The sequence below is a fragment of the Rattus rattus genome, chromosome 7, assembly GCF_011064425.1.
Source record: "Rattus rattus isolate New Zealand chromosome 7, Rrattus_CSIRO_v1, whole genome shotgun sequence".
In the NCBI taxonomy this organism is placed as follows: domain Eukaryota; kingdom Metazoa; phylum Chordata; class Mammalia; order Rodentia; family Muridae; genus Rattus; species Rattus rattus.
This window is the reverse complement of record NC_046160.1, coordinates 112,604,826-112,625,986: the sequence shown is the minus strand read 5'-3', so window position 1 is coordinate 112,625,986 and position 21,161 is coordinate 112,604,826. Positions and strand designations below refer to the sequence as shown.

The 21,161-nt window shown below is 46.1% G+C and overlaps 1 protein-coding gene across 7 annotated transcripts in view; it reads left to right on the top strand.

The window, feature by feature from the left end:
- Foxn3 (forkhead box N3) overlaps positions 1 to 21,161 on the top strand; it is a 375,175-nt gene that overhangs the window by 97,115 nt on the left and 256,899 nt on the right. For 3 of the 7 annotated variants that reach the window (XM_032908263.1, XM_032908262.1, XM_032908256.1), the window contains exons 1-2: positions 2,216 to 2,286; positions 8,336 to 8,429. The gene's annotated coding sequence lies outside the window, so the exon portion shown is untranslated. Of the gene's footprint in view, positions 1 to 2,215; positions 2,287 to 2,321; positions 2,474 to 8,335; positions 8,430 to 21,161 lie in introns of those variants that run through there. The other 4 variants (XM_032908258.1, XM_032908265.1, XM_032908259.1 and 1 more) reach the window with 3 other exon arrangements.

Here is a 21,161-nt window from a genome sequence, read left to right as displayed (position 1 = left end):
CATGAGGAACAGGTCTACAGTGTAAGCCTAGGGTCTCAGAGTCCCTTGGAGAGCTTGACCGAGTCATCGCTGCTGCTTGTTGTCAACCCTCCAATCAGCTTTACAGCTTCTCTGAGGACCGGTGTCCGTCCTGAGACTGGAACTCCTGGGTAAGAAGAGGTTTAAGTTGAGAGCAGACAGACTGGTCTGCTTGGTCAGGGTTGCCAAACTCAGCTAACGGCTGAGCCCTAGTCGCCAGCCCTTAGGTGAAGTAAGGGCAAAGAAGAGTTGAACCTCAGGTACTAGCCCCAAGTAACCACAAACCATTTAACCCGACACTTGGCATCTCTCCTCCGTGAGTAGTGTTACTGTGGTTATAAGATAACCGGCCTCCTGCTTGCCGCACTTGGGGGCTGTGTGACCATGGAGAGAGCATTCGGTTAGGTCAGAGAAGACTTTCCTAGGTCATGAGACTCTGGTCACGGTCACATATGGTATCCTAGGTGAAGATGCTTGGTGATGTTAGAGGAATGGGGACAGCCCCACGTGGAGGTCAGAGGACCGTTCTCAGGAGTTCATCTGTGACAGCTACCTTGTTCAGAGACAGGATCTCTCTTCTTGTTTCTGCCACTTCCCCATGTCCTCCAGACCAGCCGGGCTGGGTGATTGTCCTGACTCTGTCTCCCATCTCGCTGTAAGAGTGACAGGCTTACAGAGATGCACCGCCCCATCTGGCTTCCTCTGTGAGTTCCGGGGATCCAGGTGTGTGTGTGGGGGGGGGAGGGGTGTTTTTTACCCACGGAGCCATCTCCCAGACCCTTTCTCCTAACGTCATTTTAAGAAGGCTTTTGAAAAGTGACACATCCCCTTAACTGGTAAGGTGTGTGTATCTATTTTCTGTTTTGCTTTTATCTTAGGGACGAGACGATCATCATTATCGTAGTAAACAACCAAGAATGATTCGATTTAGCAAAGTAATGGGAAAATTTGCTCATCTTTTATGGGATCATTTTACCATAATCCCTGCCGATAAAGTAGGGGTTTCTTTCAGACATGCCAGTTCGGGGTCACGGAGCTGCGCTCTTAAAGCCTCCAATTGATTGTTTAGTGAGGAAATGGTATTCAAGTGAGGCACATCAGCATGCAAATCTAAAATGTGGCCATTTTCATCTAGATTGAATATTATTAACTAGCCCAAGGGATAGGATGTAATTAAGATTTTCAACAGCTTATTTTTGTCTACCGTGATGAGAATAACCCCAATGTTTAAAGCAACTGGCCCATTTGAATAATAGGAAGGCGGTCCAACGCCCATTTTGACTTGTAGGTATAATGAAAGTGTTTGGTTTTCTTCCTCCATGGGTCTGAGCATGGATAAGGGCAGGGATCTGAACCTGAATTGCTGGAGGGAACATGCAGATCGTAGGGCCATCCCAGTCTGTTGTTCTGGGTGGCCAGGTTCCAGCTCCTCACTCTGTAGCGAATTCTTATACCTTCTCACACGGCTTTAAGAGCAAAGGCCCAGTGGAATGAATGAAGTCATCGCTGAGAGTCTCGGCTGTTGTCTAGTTAGAATGATGGGAGTTCGAGCCTGGAGTATAACTCTTAGTTTTGATCTGCTACAGAAAGTTTGCAAGGTCTCGGGTCTGGGGAATGGAGCTCAGCGGGAGGGAGAGTGTTTGCTTGGTGTGCACAAGGCCCCCAGGGTCAGTCCCTGGTGCTGGCAGATGGGCAGAAAGTTTGTGAGGTCTGCCTCTCCCTGTCACAGAGCTGATGTGATCTGGTCAGATCTGGTGATATCTTTATTCCACTGCACTTCCCTCGGTTACCGTTTTTTAGGTGAAACAAGAGGCTCCCCCCACCCCACCCCACGCGACCCCGCCATGTCATTGTAAAAGGAAGAAAAAGTTCTCCTTTTCTCCCTGGAGAAGTGAGAGGAAAGGTCCTTTGCAAAGAGAGTGGCATCACCTTCAGCAGACACCCGGCAGGCTGGGTTGGTACCACGGCTCATTTCAGCCATCCGTATTTCCAGGTGTGCCATGTGTGTTTAGTACATCATTTGATAATACTAAAAAAATATATTAAAGCAGTGTGAGACGACAGGAGAAAGAAGATGAATGTTAGCATTCCCCTGGGGTTCATGGGTGAAGGAATTAACACAGCGTGGCACTCTACCCTAGCTGTGTTTGTTTCCATGGCAACAGCTACGTACATGTTTCAGACTATCTACAGTGACACAGTTGCAGAAATAGTAGCTTGCAGGTTTCTGATATGGCATCAGCGGACAGGCGGCACGCACTATATTAAGTAAGTGTAAAAGAATTTAAAATCTAGGGGTGGATTCAGACATGTAGAGCTCAGCCGAGCAGTGTGTCAGGGGGTTGTGGCTTTTCCCTTTCGCATGACAGCGGAGTTGAAAGTTGCCAGCTTCCAGGCAAACAATTGCCCTTGCTCGGGTAAATATCATCAAAGGAAAGAAATGTGAGTTCCAGAGGTAAGGAAACGGCTTGGGCGGACGGCATAGGGGGAGGCGGGCAGTGAGGCTAATATTTTGGAGGGACGATAATGGGAAGGTAAGAATGGAAGGCTTGTTGGCAAATAGCCGAGTCTTTGAGCAGATCCGATGTACAGCAGAATTTTTAGTAGCTGCCGAGTTTACTGCGGCTGAGGTCTTTGAATGTCTGGTTGTGGGAATTGCTTTTATATGAAAACGGTCAGGTGGGGAGCATGAAGGCTAATTAGGGGTGCCGTTAAAGGAGGGTTGGGGCTCCATTGTCTTTCCAGGGTGCTCCTATAAAATATCCCTGCTCTTCCCTGGATGACCCCGGTTTATCTTTGACATTGCCCGTTACTTTTTAGCACTCCTTGCTGGTGTCTGTTTATATTATGCCGCCACATTGTAGCCTGAGATGACTTCAGTGGTGGCTAGAGAGCCGCCAAGCACAGACTAGACTGTGCGAGCCTGTTACTTTGCCACCAAATTGTACAGTAATGTAGGAGGAGTGTTGGAATGACCATTTATTTACATCGCCCGGAAACCTACTTTTGAATAGCAGCCCAGGTGTTAGGTTAATGGATTTCAATGTGCACGTTACGGTTACAGGAGCTTTCAAGTATGTTAGAGCTAATTTATACTGAGTTTTTGATGTCAAAATATTTTCCTCTGTGCTCGTTATTCTGCTTAAACTTACATTTACCTTATAACTCTTAGTCTTATTAATCTTGCACCAGTGGAGAGAAAGCAAAACAGAACGGTCACGTGAGACAATCTATTCGTTGGAAGGTTACTTTTCTGACCTTAGGAGAGATTTTACAAAATGTGATGCATTGATGCTTTGGGTCTGTAGAAGACTTTTTTTTTTTTTTTTTTTTTTTTTTCATGTGCACAGGAAATGATCCACAGCTCCTACTGCATATTATCCCTCGTAGTAATTATTTGAATAGATGTTAAGAGACCACCTCTGGGGGACTCGGAGCTGCTGAACACCTGGGCATGTGGAGAGCCGGAACAGGTTTTGAATTACAAACTAGGGATTTGAAGCCCCTGCACGAGCAACGCCCCAGTGGGTAGATAGGTCCCACCTTCTTCTGGCCCTGAGTGGAATGAGTTCTAAAGCTACACATGCACATGCACGGTCAGCCTCCGCAGCCCCGAGCGGAAAGGGAAGTTTGTGTCTTTCACGGGGACACTTACCCACGGTGGTTCACACCAAAGGCTGGTTGGTTCTTGTAGGAGCCCTCTGCCCTCTCCAGTTCTCACTGCAGCCGAGGCATTAGACGCCAGCTTGGCTTTGCAGCCCATAGAGACTGATTTCCCTGGCAGGGGTCCTTGTGCTAACGTGCAGGACACTGCCGCTAGAGGGGCTGAGTGTCATTGGTCTGATAGTTCAGGCGAGGTTCGACCTCGAGTAGGTAGGAGGTCCTGTAATCCTTGGGCTCATTCACCTGGACTCAGTTGCAAATGAACAAAGTCTTAGAACACAGTGAGCGTAGGTGACCAGCTCCACTTTTGTTTTTGAGGGGATAGAGTGGCCCCCTCTAGCATTCAGCATGTTCATATCTTTTTTTTTTTTTTTAAATCACCTGGAAATATTTTTACAGTATAGAAATAAAAAAAAGATTAAGACCCATGTTGCTTTGTTCTACCTCTTTCATAAGAAGAAAGAGACACAAGCCAGGCACAGTGGTACTTGTTCAGCTCACTGGTTCTTGGAGGTGGGTTGGGGAGGCAGCAGAATCAAAAGGGCCAGGTCACCGAGAGTTACACAGCAAGCTTTTGCGGTGCCGTGACGTGTGTTACTTTTCTCCTCATGGATACCAGGTATCCAATGAGAAGGAACTTAAGGGAAGAGAAATCCATTTTGCCTCATCGCGTGGGGAGGCACAGTTCCTCGTGATGGGGAAGACTTGGAGGTACTGGTTGCATGGAGGTGGAGATCTGCAGATCTCCTCACCTGCTCACGTCTTCCTGAAAGAGGAGACGGGGACCGGGCTAGAAGCCAAAATGGGCTATTGACCTCAAGCCTCCTCCTTACTTCCCAATGACCCACTTCTGCCACCTATGCCCCGCCTCCTAAGGATTCTGTAACCTCTCCGAAGAGCGCCACCAGGTGTTCAAACACTGTGGGGACATTGTGCATTCAACCCCAACCATTAGTCCTTCAGTTGCAGACTTTTGGTGGTGAGGGCGGGGCGGGGTGGGGTGTGGGTGCATGAGATTTGAGGCAGAGTTTATCTGTGTAGCCTGACTAGCCTGACTCTGTAGAACAGGCTGGCCTCGAACTCAGAGATTCACCTGCCTCTGCCTCCCGAGTGCTAGGACTAACAGTGTGTACCATCAGTGCCTGGATCAGTTTCCATCTTTTGTGTTTAACTGAGTTCTTAAAACTTAAAGCTATACTTCATGTGACCCTCCCCAAATGCTTGCTGGGGTTCCTTGATCAAAGAGAACACTGAGGCCATGTCAGTCACAGCGCCAAGCATCATCTGGACTCATTTGTTCAAGTTGAGATAATTCTCCACCGCTTGGCACCAGCTAAACATAGTAACAAGTGGCTGCTTGTTTTTCTTCTTTTTGTAAAATCCAAAAACTGTAGAGATAAAAGGCCTTTCTAGGGCAACATTCCTCAAATGAAAGCAGACAACAGGTTTTGATTGTTTGTTTGTTTGTTTGTTTTTGCTACAGTAGTGAGTCACTGTCTTGCCCAGATTGACCTTGAACTCATGATCTTCCTGCCTCTGCCTCTGAGCGCTAGGGGTTATAGGCAAGTATCACTATGCCGAACTCATTTAAGGTTCTTTTCCCCAGTGGCAAGGTTTGGCAGAGCCCAGCTGAGAGGGGAGGGTGTGTATGATCCTGTAGGCAGAGGCTTGAAAGGTGTGGCTAGGGTTTTACCCTGCACAACCAGTTAGTTTCTGCATCTGGATTGGCTCCCTCTGCAAACACTGTCATCCAGCAGGGACTTTAACCAACCCTTCTCTGAAGGCCAGGGTATCGTTGGGTTAAATTAAAAACAGAAGTGCAACAGGAAGGGAGCTGAGGGGGACAGCGAACAGTCACCTCCTGGAGGACACAGCAGCTGCAGAGTTTAGTCAAGTTCAGACCCTTAAAAAGAGTGGAAAAAAGAAAGCTCATACTTCCCAGTGCCTGGGCGCTGCTGTCCTAGCCAGCTGGGCACAGTGCCGGGGCAGAAGGAGGTCTTCGGTTTCAGAAATCTGAGACCCCGACCTTGCTAACAGGGAGGGGACGCAAGGCTGCCACTGGGGCTGATGGTGACATTTGGGCTGTTTCTGGGTTCCTGTTTGCCCGTAGTTATGGCCACAACACTGTAGCCGTAGTCAGGCCTCCAGGTGGACAGGAGTGAGCTGTGTCAGAAAGGGTGTGTGTGTGTGTGTGTGTGTGTGTGTGTGTGTGTGTGTGTGTGTGTATGCTCGAGCATGAGTCTGCATTGACAGCTTCTTTCCTATGTAAATGTAGGCTTCCTCTTTCCCAGAGTTAGCCTGTTCAGGGAATAGCACACAATTCAGGTTTCTGAGTTGGAAGCCTGATTAATCTCTCTGTCAGTTACATATGGAAATAAATTAGTAAATGGTCCATCTGGGACTAAACTACTGCAGAGGCGATAAATTATCACCATCGTATATGTCGGCGTTGCTGAAGGCTGAGCTGTGCTCTCAGGAGCTGCTGAAAGATAACTGGATACTTGGCTGTGGTCAGAGGCGTAACATCTGATGAAAAAAAAATCTGAGGAAAGAATTTACCTTGAAATGTTTCTAGGGAGAGTGGCTTGGTTGATACCGAGTTTGTTCCTCAAAACTGCTATATCTGCAAACGTTGGAGAGTCTTGAGGGCATACGGAAGATTTGAGTTTTATATTTTCAAAGGCTAATGGAAAGCCAAGTTGGTAATTAATACCCAAGGTCTCAATGAAGAGTAGAGTCTGTGAGAGATTGTGTGCTATGATCTGCACAGCAGTTCCGTCTGTTTTCTTATCTCCGTCTGAACAGAGGTGAGGCAGGTCAACGCCTCTCTTTTCTTTCTTTAGAAAAGATCTGGTTGGTGTGTGTGAGTGTCACAGGGTGTGTACGGAGGCCGGAGGACAACTTCTTGGGAGTCATCTCTCTCCCTGCACCGGGGTTAGAGCAAGATCTCTTGTGTCTGCTGCTAATTGCTGACTGCTGATTCTCTGTGGACTTTATATAAAGGCAGGAGTGCTGGGATTACAGATGTTTGTCACCACATCTGGCTTTTTTTTTTTTTTAAATGTGGGTTCTTAAGATTGAACTCAGGGTGTCAGACTTGGGGGGCAGGTGCTTTACCCTAACCCTTCTTTTACACACACACACACACACACACACACACACACACACACACACACACACACACACAGTGTGGTGTAGGGGATCCAGACTTTGCATGGTTAGAAGGAAGAGTTGCAAGAAACAAGGAGATTTCATAGTTCTTTCTGATTTCTAAAATTTTCAACAGAAGCCTTGGTGTGGCCTCCAGTCCCGTCATAGATAACTGACATCAAGAAATGAAGCCATGGTGATGTCTACTTATGTCTATGTTCTAGAAGCAAGAGCAATAACTGAACACTAGCGTTCCTTTTCTCCAATTGGAGATGTTGGGTATGCTTGTAGCTTTGGGTGGGATAGACGCCCACCACAGTCAACCTGGGATGCTTTATAATATTAAAACCAAAAAGGTGTCAGGACTTTGAGAATTGTGAGAGCAATTCGCTCCTTGACTGAAACACCCTGGACTGCAGTGACATCCAGATTCCTGTGCTGGCCTTAACATTTTCTTCTGTGTTCCTTCTGGGCAGACCATGAGCTGTGACTCCTTGAAGCAGCTGAGAGCTTCTTTTGTGGGAAAATGCAGACTAGTGAATATAAAACGTAAAATCTAAAAACCAAACCGGGCATTGAAATCTTTAAATATCTCATTCACAGGACAAGGGTTTCCTAGCATAAACCAAGGAGGGTGCAGGCCGAGTAGCCTTTACACGTGGCTTGGAGGCCATGGTTCCCTCCATCTTGCTTCTCTGTATTTGGAATTGATCTTGATTCACTCAGATCACCAGGATCCTCAATAACTGGCAAGATCTGGTTACTGAGTCTCCCAAAGAAGAGTCTAGTTAGGACATTCTGTGTTCTCCTGTCCATCTAGGATTTGTTTGTTTGTTTGTTTGAGGCAATCTCATATATTTCACGGTAGCCTCCAACTTAATACGTAGCTAAAAAATGACCTTAAAATTCTGATTTTCTTGTGCCTGCTTCCTAAGTACTGGGATTACAGGCATGGACCACCATGTCTTAAGGCCTTAGAAACCAAAAATTAACTTCCAGCAGAAACCATTACACATTACTCATGTGCAAACTTTTCTATTGTCCAGGGTTAACTGGGACCCACTAACTTGTGGGTTAAACGAGGTAGTCCCTACTAGAACTAGAGAGACTTCATTTTACAATGAGTCATTGGGTAGATGGATTAAGGTTGGCCTTGAACACATGGCCTCTGGCAGTTTTTCTTTAGACAGACAAGTATTTCAGAAGTAGCTCTTATAAAAGAAAAATGGTCTCAGGGATGTCTGGATGGCTTTTGTGGCAAATCAAATAACGTCACAATGTCTATGGCATGTATTTTCAAATTTCTGGGCCCTCTCGTGCCCCAGAAGCAGTTTCAAAACCACTCCATCCTGAAGGCCTCACCTCTTCACTATCCAGGAACTGAGAGGCTCTTGGGCAACCTGCTTTTCACTGAAGTGTGTCATCTGTCTGGGGTCAGGCATTGTGGTGTTGAGGACTCTCTGCTTCCTTAGTCTAATCCTGTCTCTCTTCTGCCCCACTCCAGCAGCCTCTAGAAGTGTCGTCTAGTGATTATGAAGGCACCTTTGTCCTTTCTGGAGAGATGCTGACCTCCGTTTCCTGGACCCATTCTGACTCAGGTAATCACACTCTCTCGTGGTCCTTCCCCAGCCACCGAACCTCAGCAGATTGCATCGAATCAATGAAATAACCGGAGCTATATTTAAATGCAAATACCAAGTTGATTGCGTCTCCCTCCATTGCTGCTCTTCCCCCCCCCCGCCCCCCATCTTCTTAATGATCAGTTCACGAAGCTGATAGACTGACAGGGTGGTCAATCCAATTTAGGCAATAAGATAATGGAAAGACCTCCAGTCACATCTTTATTTAAAATTCTGTGTGTCTTGGACCCATGAAACCACATGGACATTGCTGGGAATTTTCATGTGGAGACAGACTGGTAAATAAGCTGTGCCTCTGTGTTCATCACCGCCTTTCCCAGAATGCCGTGCGTGCGAACTGTCTTCATCCTTCTGATGCTGTACCGGTTGTGTTCAGAGGAGACTACTGAGTGTCTGTTTTCTGTACTCGGGACAGGTGGGGATGAGGTAGCACAAGGCTGTTTTTCCATCTTCAGGGATCACTCAGGATTGCCAGGTCCACAGCCCCAAACATGACAGACATTGGGGCTCAGTTTGGGGTGGAGGCCGGGCAGTAAGTATAGGTCTCTGCTTCAGGGAACCCACAGACTTCCAGATTTGAGGTTAAAATAACCACTGAGGAATCTGTGAAGCTAGAGGCGTCTCAGATGACTTAGTCTCTGAGGATCACGGGGCCAGGCAGAAGTAAGGAGAGGGACGTGACGCTTACACAGGAAGGCAGGACCGAGCCCTCAGTGTGCCCAGGGGATACATAGCTGTCTCATCCCTGATCCCCTGTCCCAGCCAAAGTCAGATCTCTCCTCAAGGCCTGAGCTGCTTAAGGTCCTAGGGTAGAGCCACATGGGGAAACCGCCATCCTGTGACCATGGGGACTTTGCCTGGGGACAGCGCCACTGTTGTATAGCTTTGGCTGGTGGTCTTTCCGCTTGCCCGCCTGTCTCTATTGTTTTCTCTTCTCTTGCAAACTCACCCCTCCATCCTCAAAGTGCTTTGGATTACCCACAGAGTGAGGAGGCCCTGGATGCAACAGACACTGTGTAAGACCAGTACCTAACCTTCAAAGGGGCCACTTTCAAGCTAAGGTTAAAACAATGGGCAGGTAACCAAAATGGCTAGATTATATAGGGAGGGGCCTCTGGGTGCGGGGAGGACCTTGGGCTGGAGAGTTGGTTCAAGCAGATGGGGTGGGGGTGGGGGGATAGAGGGTGGAGATGCCAGCCATACCCTGTAGCAGGTAGAGACTGAGGGATGCTGGGATAACCTGGAGGCCAGGTCTGAATTTGTATGTTAAATGGGCACCTAAGCCATTTATCCCAGGATTTGAGACTTAATGGGCTGCATCCCTAACAGTGAATAAACCCAGGTGTGGTAAGCCCAGCAAGACCTTGGAAGTGTAAGGTCATTCTCCACTATGTAGTTAGTTCGAAGCCAGCTTGTGTTGCTGGGACCCTGTATGGAATCGACACATTCGTGTCTCTGAAGTAGGGTTTCACCAGGGGCATAGCCCTGTGCTCATTCATTCTGCATTATGAAGGCAGCTTTTGCCCTACAATGAGGAGGTTGGATAGGCAGAGCACGCACCGTAAAATATTTACTACCTGACCTTTTGCAGAAGTTTGCCGTCTCCTGGCCCAGAGTAGTGTGACACATGCAAAGTTTGAGATGTGGGAACTCGTTTCCCATTAAGAAAATCTGGTGGTATAATGAGTAGATTAACAAAGAAAAGAGGGGGGTGGGAGGGAACCAGTCGCACTCTAGCTGGACTTTCCAGGTATCTCTGTAACTTTCAATTACATCTAAATACATCACTGGAGAGATTTCATTTCAGGAACCTACATGTACTATTAGTGTGGCTTTCACATAAAGTACCAGGTTTCCCGGAATAACCAAAATGTTGGAATAGATGGGTACCAAATGAACGAAAACCTTGAATCTTGGAACTTTTCTTCTTTTTCTTTGGCACTAGATATGAGCTCTCTTATTCTAAAGCAAATAAATATTTGGTTTTTAAGTCAAGTAAGTGTCGCACGGTTACCATGAGTAAGCTAGTTTCATTTTGCCAATGTTTTCCCCCAAGCTGGTGGGATTATATGATACTGGAGTGAAGTCTGTAGTTAAAGCTGGAGGTCGGGGGGCTGGGGATTTAGCTCAGTGGTAGAGCGCTTACCTAGGAAGCTCAAGGCCCTGGGTTCGGTCCCCAGCTCCAAAAAAAAGAACCAAAAAAAAAAAAAAAAAAGCTGGAGGTCGGAGGGCCTGACTGGCTGAGCCAAGGGTGACTGTAGTAAGAATAAAGAGTGCATCCTGGGGCTGGAGAGATGGCTCAGTGGTTAAGAGCACTGGCTGCTCTTCCAGAGGTCAAGGGTTCAATTCCCAGCAACCATAGGGTGGCTCACAACCATGTACAACTGGACAGGATCCAATTCCCTCTTCTGGTATGCAGACAGACAATCAGACAAAATACCCGTATACATCGATATAAATAGATAAATCTGTTTTTAAAAGAAGGCACTTGCTCTCAAACGAGGTAAGCTGGATGACTGAAATTCAAATTCAGTCCCCCATAACTGACCCTGTAAGGTTCTTCTCTGACCATCATTTGCACACAGTGGGAGTGCCCTCTCCTCTCCTCTTACACACATACACACACACACACACACACACACACACACACATACACACATACACACACACTTACAATAATAGCACAGTAATAATAATAAATAAACAATAACTGTTTGACTGTGTCAGTGCTGGAGAAATACATGGCTAAGAGCACCTACTGTGTGCCAGACGTAGTGGCACACACCTTTAACTCCAGCACTTGGGAGCAGAGGCAGGTGAATCTCTATGGGTTCCAGCTTGGTCTATATAGTGAGTTCCAGGACAGCCAGGGCTACGTACACAGTGAGACCCTGTTTTGAAACAAACAAGCAACAATGAAAAGAGCACTTGTTACTCTTGATTCAGTTCCCGGGTCCTTCATGGAGACTTAGGACTTGCCCGTAACTCTGTTTCCATTGCCTGGACATTCTGTCCTGGCTTCCTGGCTTCTGTACACATGTGCACAGACATTGATGCGAGTTCACACACATACACAAATCTAAAAAAAATTTGTTTTTAAAAAGATTAAATAATGAAATAGAAAAGTGTGTAGGTAGACCTTGGTTGGTAGAGTGCCTGCCTAGCCTATTAAAGTCTTAGGCTCAGCCTGAAATACAACGTATAAACTGGATATCCTCATTGGCTACACGGTGAAGTTCCGAACCAGCTTGGGCTGCATATGACCCTATGTGAATAAAGGGCTTAACCACAGTCAGCACAGACCGGACAGCCTGCAGAACAAAAGCCTATTAAACAAAAGGCTGCTCAACAAAATGCAAGACCATGCTGTCCCTTCCCTGGATCCTTCCTGGTGAGCGTTCCGAACCAAACCCATGAGCTCAGAAGGACCAGAGGCTGAACACCGAGCCACACGTGGTAGTCAGCTTGCGCTGCTCGCTTCAAGAAACCCACCCCTAGGATATCACACACCTGCCTTGGAGATGTACAAACATAAAGAAAATGCTCCCGTTCTGAGAGAAAAACTAGGTAGAAATTTCTAATCTTGTCTCATAAACAATATAGAAATAACTTTAAAATATTCCACTTTAAGCATGCATTTAATTTGTGCTCTGGGAACCAAATAGTGTTGCCAAGATAGAGCATCCTAATAATGATTTATGTAAATTTATTTGTACAAAGTAATGGTGTAGTTGCCTATAGCGAATTGCTCAGAATATGAAATGACGTTTATGGGTCCGTGCCCCCCTCCCCTGAATGAATAGAGAAAATGAGAGAGTCCAGAGAGCAAAAAGAGAGACAAGTTCAAAATGGAGGCTGCTGCTTGAGGATGCAAAGATGACCGTGAGGTTACAGGGTGTAAGGGTTGGACCTGTGTGCTTCTCTGTGATTTACTGGTTATTCGAGTCCTTTTTTTTTTAAGGACAAGAGAGGCCGGCTGGAGCCCTGTGTTTTGGGGATGGTAAAATACTCAGACACTAAAACTCTTAGAACAGCCACAGATCCCTTGCCCTGGTTGGTGCCCTGATGGCTTGCTTACAACATGTGTGACGGAAGTCAAATATAATTAAAATTAGGCAATTAGTATTAGCCATGAGTTACTTATTATCAGAGAAAGTCATGCTTCAGTCATAAATGAAACCCAAATATAAAACAAAACCCAACTACCTGAGGACCCAGTTATACCTCTCTTGGGCATATACCCAAAAGATGCCCCAACATATAACAAAGACATATGCTCCACTGTGTTCATAGCAGCCTTATTTATAATAGCCAGAAGCTGGAAAGAACCCAGATGCCCTTCAACAGAGGAATGGATATAGAAAATGTTGCATATCTACACAATGGAATATTACTCAACTATCAAAAACAATGACTTTATGAAATTCATAGGCAAATGGATGGAACTAGAAAATATCATCCTGAGTGACGTAACCCAATCACAGAAAAACACACATAGTATGCACTCATTGATAAGTGGCTATTAGCCCAAACGCTCGAATTACCCTAGATGCCTAGAACACATGAAACTCAAGACGGATGATCAAAATGTGAGTGCTTCACTCCTTCTTTAAAAGGGGAACAAGAATACCCTTGGCAGGGAATAGAGAGGCAATGATTAAAACAGAGGCAGAAGGAACACCCATTCAGAGCCTGCCCCACATGTGGCCCATACATATACAGCCACCCAATTAGACAAGATGGATGAAGCAAAGAAGTGCAGGCTGACAGGAACCGGATGTAGATCTCTCCTGAGAGACACAGCCAGAATACAGCAAATACATAGGCGAATGCCAGCAGCCAACCACTGAACTGAGAATGGGACCCCTGTTGAAGGAATCAGAGAAAGGACTGAAAGAGCTTTAAGGGGCTTGAGACCCCATATGAACAACAATGCCAACCAACCAGAGCTTCCAGGGACTAAGCCACTACCCAAAGACTATACATGGACTGACTCTGGGCTCCAACCGTATAGATAGCAATGAATATTCTAGTAAGGCACCAATGGAAGGGGAAGCCCTTGGTCCTGCCAAGGCTGGACCCCCAGTGAACGGGAGTCTTGGGGGGGCAGCATTGGGGAAGGATTGGGAGGGGAACATCCATATAGAAGGGGAGGAGTAGAGGTTAGGGGGATGTTGGCATGGAAACCAAGAAAGGGAGTAACATTTGACATGTAAATAAGAAATACCCAATTTAATAAAGATGGAAAAAAAAATAAAACCCAAGCTACAGAATTCTCCCGAGATCTGATTCCGAGACCTCCGGGCCACGTGCCTGCTGTCTGCCCTGTCTGTACCTTCAGTAAGGACTCCAGGTGTTCCCTGGGAGTGTTTGATTCATATAAACCATACACACACCAAACAGAGGGGCTGGATGCTTGGGCTTGGTGAATACTGGCTACAGTTTCCAAACCCTGCACCCTTCCAAAGAATGCATCTAACATCTTTAGAAGCAATTTGATTTGTTCAGAAAGCATTTTGACTCTCGTGTTTGCTGGTCCCCATCATTTGGAAGAGATGGGAATTTATAAGATACATATCAAGAAATTTGAGGGCCATGGGAGTCACAGAATAAGACAGCAGCAGAGTGACCGGGGGCAGATTCCACTTGTCTCTTTGCCATCTCTAGCTCCAGCTGAAGGGTGAGCATTCTGGACAGCTTATTTTGAGCCCATCAAAGATCTGCCTTTTGGTTTACCCCGGGGCGTCTTGGAACTGTGCTCATGCTGGGGACAGAGGCAGGTAGAGCAGAATGACAGTGTTTCTGGGCTGTTCTAGAGCCATGGACAAGATTTAGAGGCCAAATGGGATTGTCAGACTCAATGAAAACAACCCTGGCTTCCAGGAAAGGGGGGTGGGGGAGGGGAGGCAGGGTGGGGAGGGGGTCTGGGTTTAATGGACATAACCAAACGTAGGTCTGAAAATATGTGTGAAGGTTGGTTTTAGGGAGTGGTCCTAAGATCCCAGTCTAAAGCAGTGAGGGGATCCAGACATAACCTTTAACTGTTATTCTCTGTGATGACTAATCTAGTTTGTCAACTTTGGGGGTAGGGGGTGGGATTTAGAATCACCATAGAAACAAACCTCTGGGCATGTCTTCCAGGAAGGTTCTACATTAGGTTAATTGGTGTGGGAAGACCCACTCTAAATATAGAGGATGCCGTTTTAAGAGCAGAGGACCCAGACTGATTAAATAGGGGGAAGAAGCTAAAGCACAAACACTGACCTTGGATACAATGTAGCCACCTGCCTCCCCCTACCAGCGAGGCTTCCCTTCCTCCACTGGCCCTGTGCTCACAGTGTGAGCCCCCAAACCCTGCCTTCCCGGAGTTGCCTTTGTCAGGTATTTTGTCACAGCAACAGACAAGTAACTAATACATCCTGGGACTCCTTCCTTCTGCTTTCTGGCCAGATGACCTTGGACGCAATTGCTGCAACTTGTTTACTTTATGGAGATGATGAGAATGAAATTACTCATTAAGTACTTGACATGCTGCTCAGAAGATACTAAATACTTAGTTCATGGTAGCTCTTAAAATTCTTCTAATTGGTGTAACCTGAGAGTGTATGTGGCCAGACGGAAAATTGTGAGATTAAATATGTATATATATACATGTATATATACATACACACACACACACATATATATATATATAACTTAAATGTGACTTGCTCTAAAAGATGTCAGTTGTTTCTATGTATCAAAAGATAGCAAATCAGATATGAGAATTCTTTCCCTTATTCATTTAACAAACAACTGTTAGTCTTTAAAGCACTTTGTAAGCCCTTCACAAGGATGGAGAAACCAGCTAGGCTATTTTCAAGCACTAAGGGAATTCGATTTTTTTTTTTTTTATGCCTGTCACAGGATTTCTTTTTCTTCCCATTGTTTTCTTTAATATTATCGTAAACATTTTGACTAGATGTCTGTTTATACAAGGTAAGTGGTGGGCCCGGGGCAGGCCACACTCATACCCGTGGTCTTTGTCTTCTAAGAACTTGGAAATTAAGCTGACCTACATCCTTCTTTGTTGCTGCAAGTCCTGATTCTGGCGCAGAACCTTTGAGTTGCTTCCCTTTGGTGGTCCTGGCTGGCTAGGGACTGGATTAAGACCCATGGAAGGGAAGTCTGCCTCTTGTTCCTGCTACTCCTGCCTGCAAAGAAGGCCATTCTCTCTCTTTGCTGATAGGTTCTCAGCCAGTATAGTCAGACATTGTTTAGTTCAAAGTTTATACGCTATGCTCTTATCAAGGGTTGAAATGAAAATGAGTCCTTTATAAAATGTATGGATTCCCGCTTTGTTGTTTGTTTGTTTTATTTGTTTTTCGAGACAGGGTTTCTCTGTGTAACAGCCCTGGCTGTCCTAGAACTTGCTTTGTACACCAGGCTGGCCTCGAACTCACAGAGACCTGCCGTTCTCTACCTCCCTAGTGCTGGTTTTAAAGGTATATGCTACCCTGCCCAGCCCTTTTTTGGTTTTGTTTCTAACGGATTTATAACACTTGAGAAAAAGCATATCACAAAAGATTCTCTGAAGGAAGATAAGGACATATGAACTGTGGGATTCCTTTTAACTATTTTGACATAGGGTGTTGCTAGTCCTGGAACTGGGTGTATAAACCAGGCTGGTTTCAAACTGGTAGAGATCCACCTGCCTCTGCCTCCAGGGGACTGGGACTAAGGGCATGTGCCACCCCAGCCAGCAGGGATTGGTAAGTGAAAGGAGAAATAAGAACTAAGTAAGTAATACATCTAATGAGTCTGGGGCGTGTGTAGCTCAGAGGTAGCACAGTAGAAGAACATATTGAAGACCTCAGGTTTGCTTCCCTCCCCTGCCAAAATAAAGAAGTAAAGAGAAGACACTTGCGAGATCAGACATTTCGTCCCCTCCAGAACACTTGGAGCTTCCTGAATGGAAAGCAGGGGGAATCTTGAAGTGCCTGCTCGAGCTAACCTTCTGACAGGAAATAGACACTCCCTACGTGCACAGAGGGCTAGAGATAACCCAGAGGTTAGGGGCACCAGCTGCTCTTGCAGAGGACCCAGGTCTGATTCCCAGCACGTACATGGCAGCCCACAATCGTCTATAACTCCAGTCCCAAAGGATCCAATGCCAACTTCTGGGCCCTTGGACACCGCATGCACGCGGTGCACAGACATATGTGAAACACACACACACACACACACACACACACACACACAAAGAAATCTTTGAAAATTATGCAAAAAGCTGTTCAAGTATGACCTCCTTCCCATTTGAGTGGCTAGGAGAAAAGGAAAATAAGCACATGAACGTGGAGATCAGTGTCCTTACTTGGCAAAGTAGAAAGTGGCAGTGTACACGGTCCCCTTGGCTGTACGCCTGTGCTACGTGATGGCCCCTTGGCCATGATGGATTGCCTGTCCCCTAAGGTCACACTAAAGCTGAGCGTTCCTACTGCCTGGTTTTCACCCAGCTCTTTCTGCGCTCATCTGCCTCTCCTGGGTAAGGCTTGTTGTGCTTGTCTTTCCCAGTACAGGCTAAAGTTTTCCCACTTGTGACTCCTTTTTTTGCCTGAGGACTATTATAGGACCCTGGGTATATAAGTAAATTAGATTTGGTACACAAAAGGAAATGGTTACTGTTCATAAATCATAAAAACATTTAAAAATAACTCCCTGGTTATAATGGGATTTTATCACCTATTAAGGGCAAAAGCAGTTTGCATACTAATTAGGTGGATGTGCTTATTTATTTTGTATAACGAATCAAGTCTGTCTATGATACGACAGCGAGCGGGATACAAGCTGCCTGTGTTGCGTGTTCAGAACCAAGGCTACGGTGACGTCGTATGATGTAACGGGGCCAAGCAGTGCCAGCATACCTTAAATCCACCTTTGACAGTGACCACATTTTTACCCTCCCTCCCCCTACCCCTCCCACTCACTCATATAAGAAAGCTGTGGCTTACAGTGCTCAGTGTGGCAATGTTCTGCGTTTTGCGTAGGCCTGAAGTGTAGGAATGAGAAGTACGCAGTTACCTAGGCTAGGTGTGTGGCAGGCTGGACCGCGCAGGTTGGTGTAGTAATGCTGTAGAGATGCCCCCTAAGGAATACGGCGCTGAGGTTAAACCAGGCACTACTGCTTTTGCAGTCTCCGTGCTGTGTGAGATCTCTATCTGGGGACCCTTGGCTCTTCTCCTGCTCCCACTTCCTGACACTGCTCGTCTCCTTGCCTAGCCACCTTTCGGTCTTAGGTTGCCGTTTACTGAAGGCCCAAAGCCCAGGGTTTATCCTTATTAAAAGGAAGATTAGCAGGTCTTAGAGGCACGCCAGCAATTAAGACTTTCTTCCTGGCTTCAGGAGAGCAGGCAGTATTTGATGAGTGGGCATCTGTTCATGGCACCATGGGTTAAGACTATGCGCTCACATGTTTATCTCCTGGGTGACATCTGGCCATCCCGCCCCCTGCAGCGCCAGAGAGAGGCCATTCCCCTGATTGCCAAGAGCAGTATGGTGCTCAGCCTGCTGATCTGCGCTGTACCTGTCACCCTCGTGTGTTGTCCTGTGTCACCGTGATTAATGCTCTATCTCTTGTAAATGCATTTGAAGGGCCTCCATGGATAATGGAATGTTAATCTGGGATTGAGTCTGTGGGGCCCAATCTCAGGGCTAGGTTCTATGCTTGGAGCGGCGCCAATGATAGTATCAGCATAGTAAGAGCATCTGCAGTCAGGGCTAGAGCCGGAGCCAGGGTAGGGTGCTTGCCTAGTATGCAGAGTACCCTGTGCTCAGTCACTAGCCCCACATAAACTAAGTGTGGTGATGCTCGCCTGTAGTCCCAGCACTTGGGAGGTAGAAGCAGGAAAGTTGGGAGCTCAAGGTCCTCCACAGCTACATAGAAAAACATAGACTGACCTGAGCTACATGAGATCCTATCAATATATATATAATAAATAGACACACACACATATAATAAATAGACACACACACATATATATAATAGACACACACACATATATAATAAGTAGACACACACACATATATATAATAAATAGACACACACACATAAATATAATAAATAGACACACACGTGTATATATATAATAAATAGATACACATATATAAGTAGACACACACATATAATAAATAGACACACACACATATATAATAGACACACACACAACACATATATAATAAATAGACACACATCTATATATAATACACACACATATATATAATAAATACACACACACACACACACACACACACACACATATGGATTTAATGGGACAGAACTGGAAGTCAGAGAAGGAGTGTCTTCCTGCGACTATGAAGAACTACTTTGAAGTAGACTTCTTAGGTCTCCTCTGGAGAGACTGCTCAGTGGTTAAGAGCACTGGCTGTTCTTCCAGAGGACCGGGGGTTGAATGTCCAGCACCCACATGATACCCTCACACGCAGACATGCAATGCAGGCAGAACACCAATTCATAAAATAAAAGTAAATCATATAAAAAATAGACTGCTGTTGCAAGAGAGTGACCTTCAACCGGCCTGCTTAATATGATACATAGACAATAAAGGAGAAGGGAGGCCTTGGAGGAGGGCAGTCCCCCACAGCCCAGGTCCAATGGCCTCTCAACAGTTGGACTTTTAACGGTCAGACCCTAGTACAAAATGTGTTTGCTTGCGAGATCGCCGCACTGATAGCAGCTACGGTAAACCCGTGTATCAGCTCGGCTCTGTTTGTGCTTGAAGCTTAGGAAATTTAACAGCCTTTGACTGTAACCTCCCCCCTGACCCCCCACAGTGACACTATCTCCTGGTGACACATAATTTTCTAGGTGAACAGAGAGGCAGGGAACAGGTCCAAATAGCCACCGAAAGTCTGAATTACTCCCCAGTGGTTCGTTGAATCTGATGAATGGGACTCGCTGTCTCCTTCCCAGTCTCTGATAAACTGGGGTGGAACTGGGCAGGACTCAGTCCTGTTGGAGGACAAGGTGGCCCTGGAGGGTCTCGTCAGAGCCCATTTCAGGTAAAAAAGGGAAGGACCTGCTACCCTCTCATTTAGAATGGGGAGTGGCCATGCTATGGGGAGCCCAGTGCTTCGATTCACAGTGACGTCTAAACCGTGTAGCTTTTTGTTGTCGTAGCTTGCTCTCCTGTAGCCCATGCTGGCCCTGTACTCAGTGTGGAATGAGGGATTGAACCTGGATCTTCAGGCATAGGGAAGCAGTTTGCCTTCAGTCTTGGGCTTATTATCACATTAGATAACATTATCCTCAAATATGAATTAGTAGAATTACTATTACTCTTTATATTAACTGACTGATGTGTGTGTGTGTGTGAAAATTCATGTAACATATGCACATGTGGAACTGTCTATGTAAACATGTATGGGTGCATCCACAAATGAATGTTATTTTTCAGTTCCGAGGTACTTTTTGTCATGTCCAGATTGCTCAGGATTTGGTATAGCTAAATCACCATAACTACATTTTTTTCCTATATCACCCTATCTCCGTGTCTTTCTTAGCTCTACCTGGGCTGTAGACTGTGTGCCTAACTGAGCAAAAAATGCCAACCAACTGCTCTTTATTTCATTAACCGGCGTAAGCAGAGATGTTTGGTCTGATCGCTGAAATTGTTAGCTTACCGCTGAACTTCCCTGACGGTTCTTATTATTCAATTTGCATTGCCTACAGTAATAATTATTGCTATATAAAAGAACATGATGCTTTTTATTTGTACAGTTCTTGCATTAATAATTTAACCGGCTATTACGCTTCGTGTAATCTTGACATATGTCAGGATGCGCAGAGGTCAGCCCGGGGCGGCTTCAGAAGGTGGGATGCAGGTGTGAATTGTAAGATTTAGAGTCGGGATGTGGGTAGGAAGGTTACTGGCCTCGACCTCCAGTTGCCTGCACAGCCCTCCCTCCCGAGTATTTGTTTCTGAGTGTTTTAGTGGCTCAGCAATGGGGACTCTGACCTGGTCATTTTAACTCCCTGAGAGAACAGATCACAGTATAGATATTTGCTGACTAAAATGGCTGGCTTGTACGGATTTACAAGTGAAAAAAAAATAGTAATAATGACTAAAACAATACATCTAACCCAGACTGATGGGCACTGCGTTCTCAAACTGTGGGCGGAATGGGGAAAACTAAGCAAATAGAAGAATGCCATTTGGTCAGTGCAGCCTGACATCCGGGGTGGGGAGTAGGGTGGGGGGATGGGTGTATATGTGGGTCAAGAATGTCATGGAGGGTCAGAGGCGATGGTGTACACTGTGTCCCCAGCACTCAGGAGGAGGGAGGAGCCTGAATTTAAGGCCAATCTGGGCTACATAGAAAAGAAAGGAAAGTGAGGGAGGGAGAGGAGAGAGGGAGAGGGGGCAAGAGGGAGGGAGGCAAGAAGGGGTAGAGGTGAGGAGGGAGGGATGGAGAGGGGAGAGAAGGAGGAGGGAGGGAGGGAGGGAATGAAAGGCCCCATGGAGACAAATTTCCCCCTCAGAGTTGGGCTTTGTGAGAATTATGCCTTTCTCACCCACTAGTGGACCTTGCATCCTGAGCAGGTTTTTGATGGCTGATCATTCATCCGGCCATGTATTTTCTCAGCTCAGTAGTGGAAGCTTCATAGAGCAGGTTTTTGGGAGTTTCTAGAGC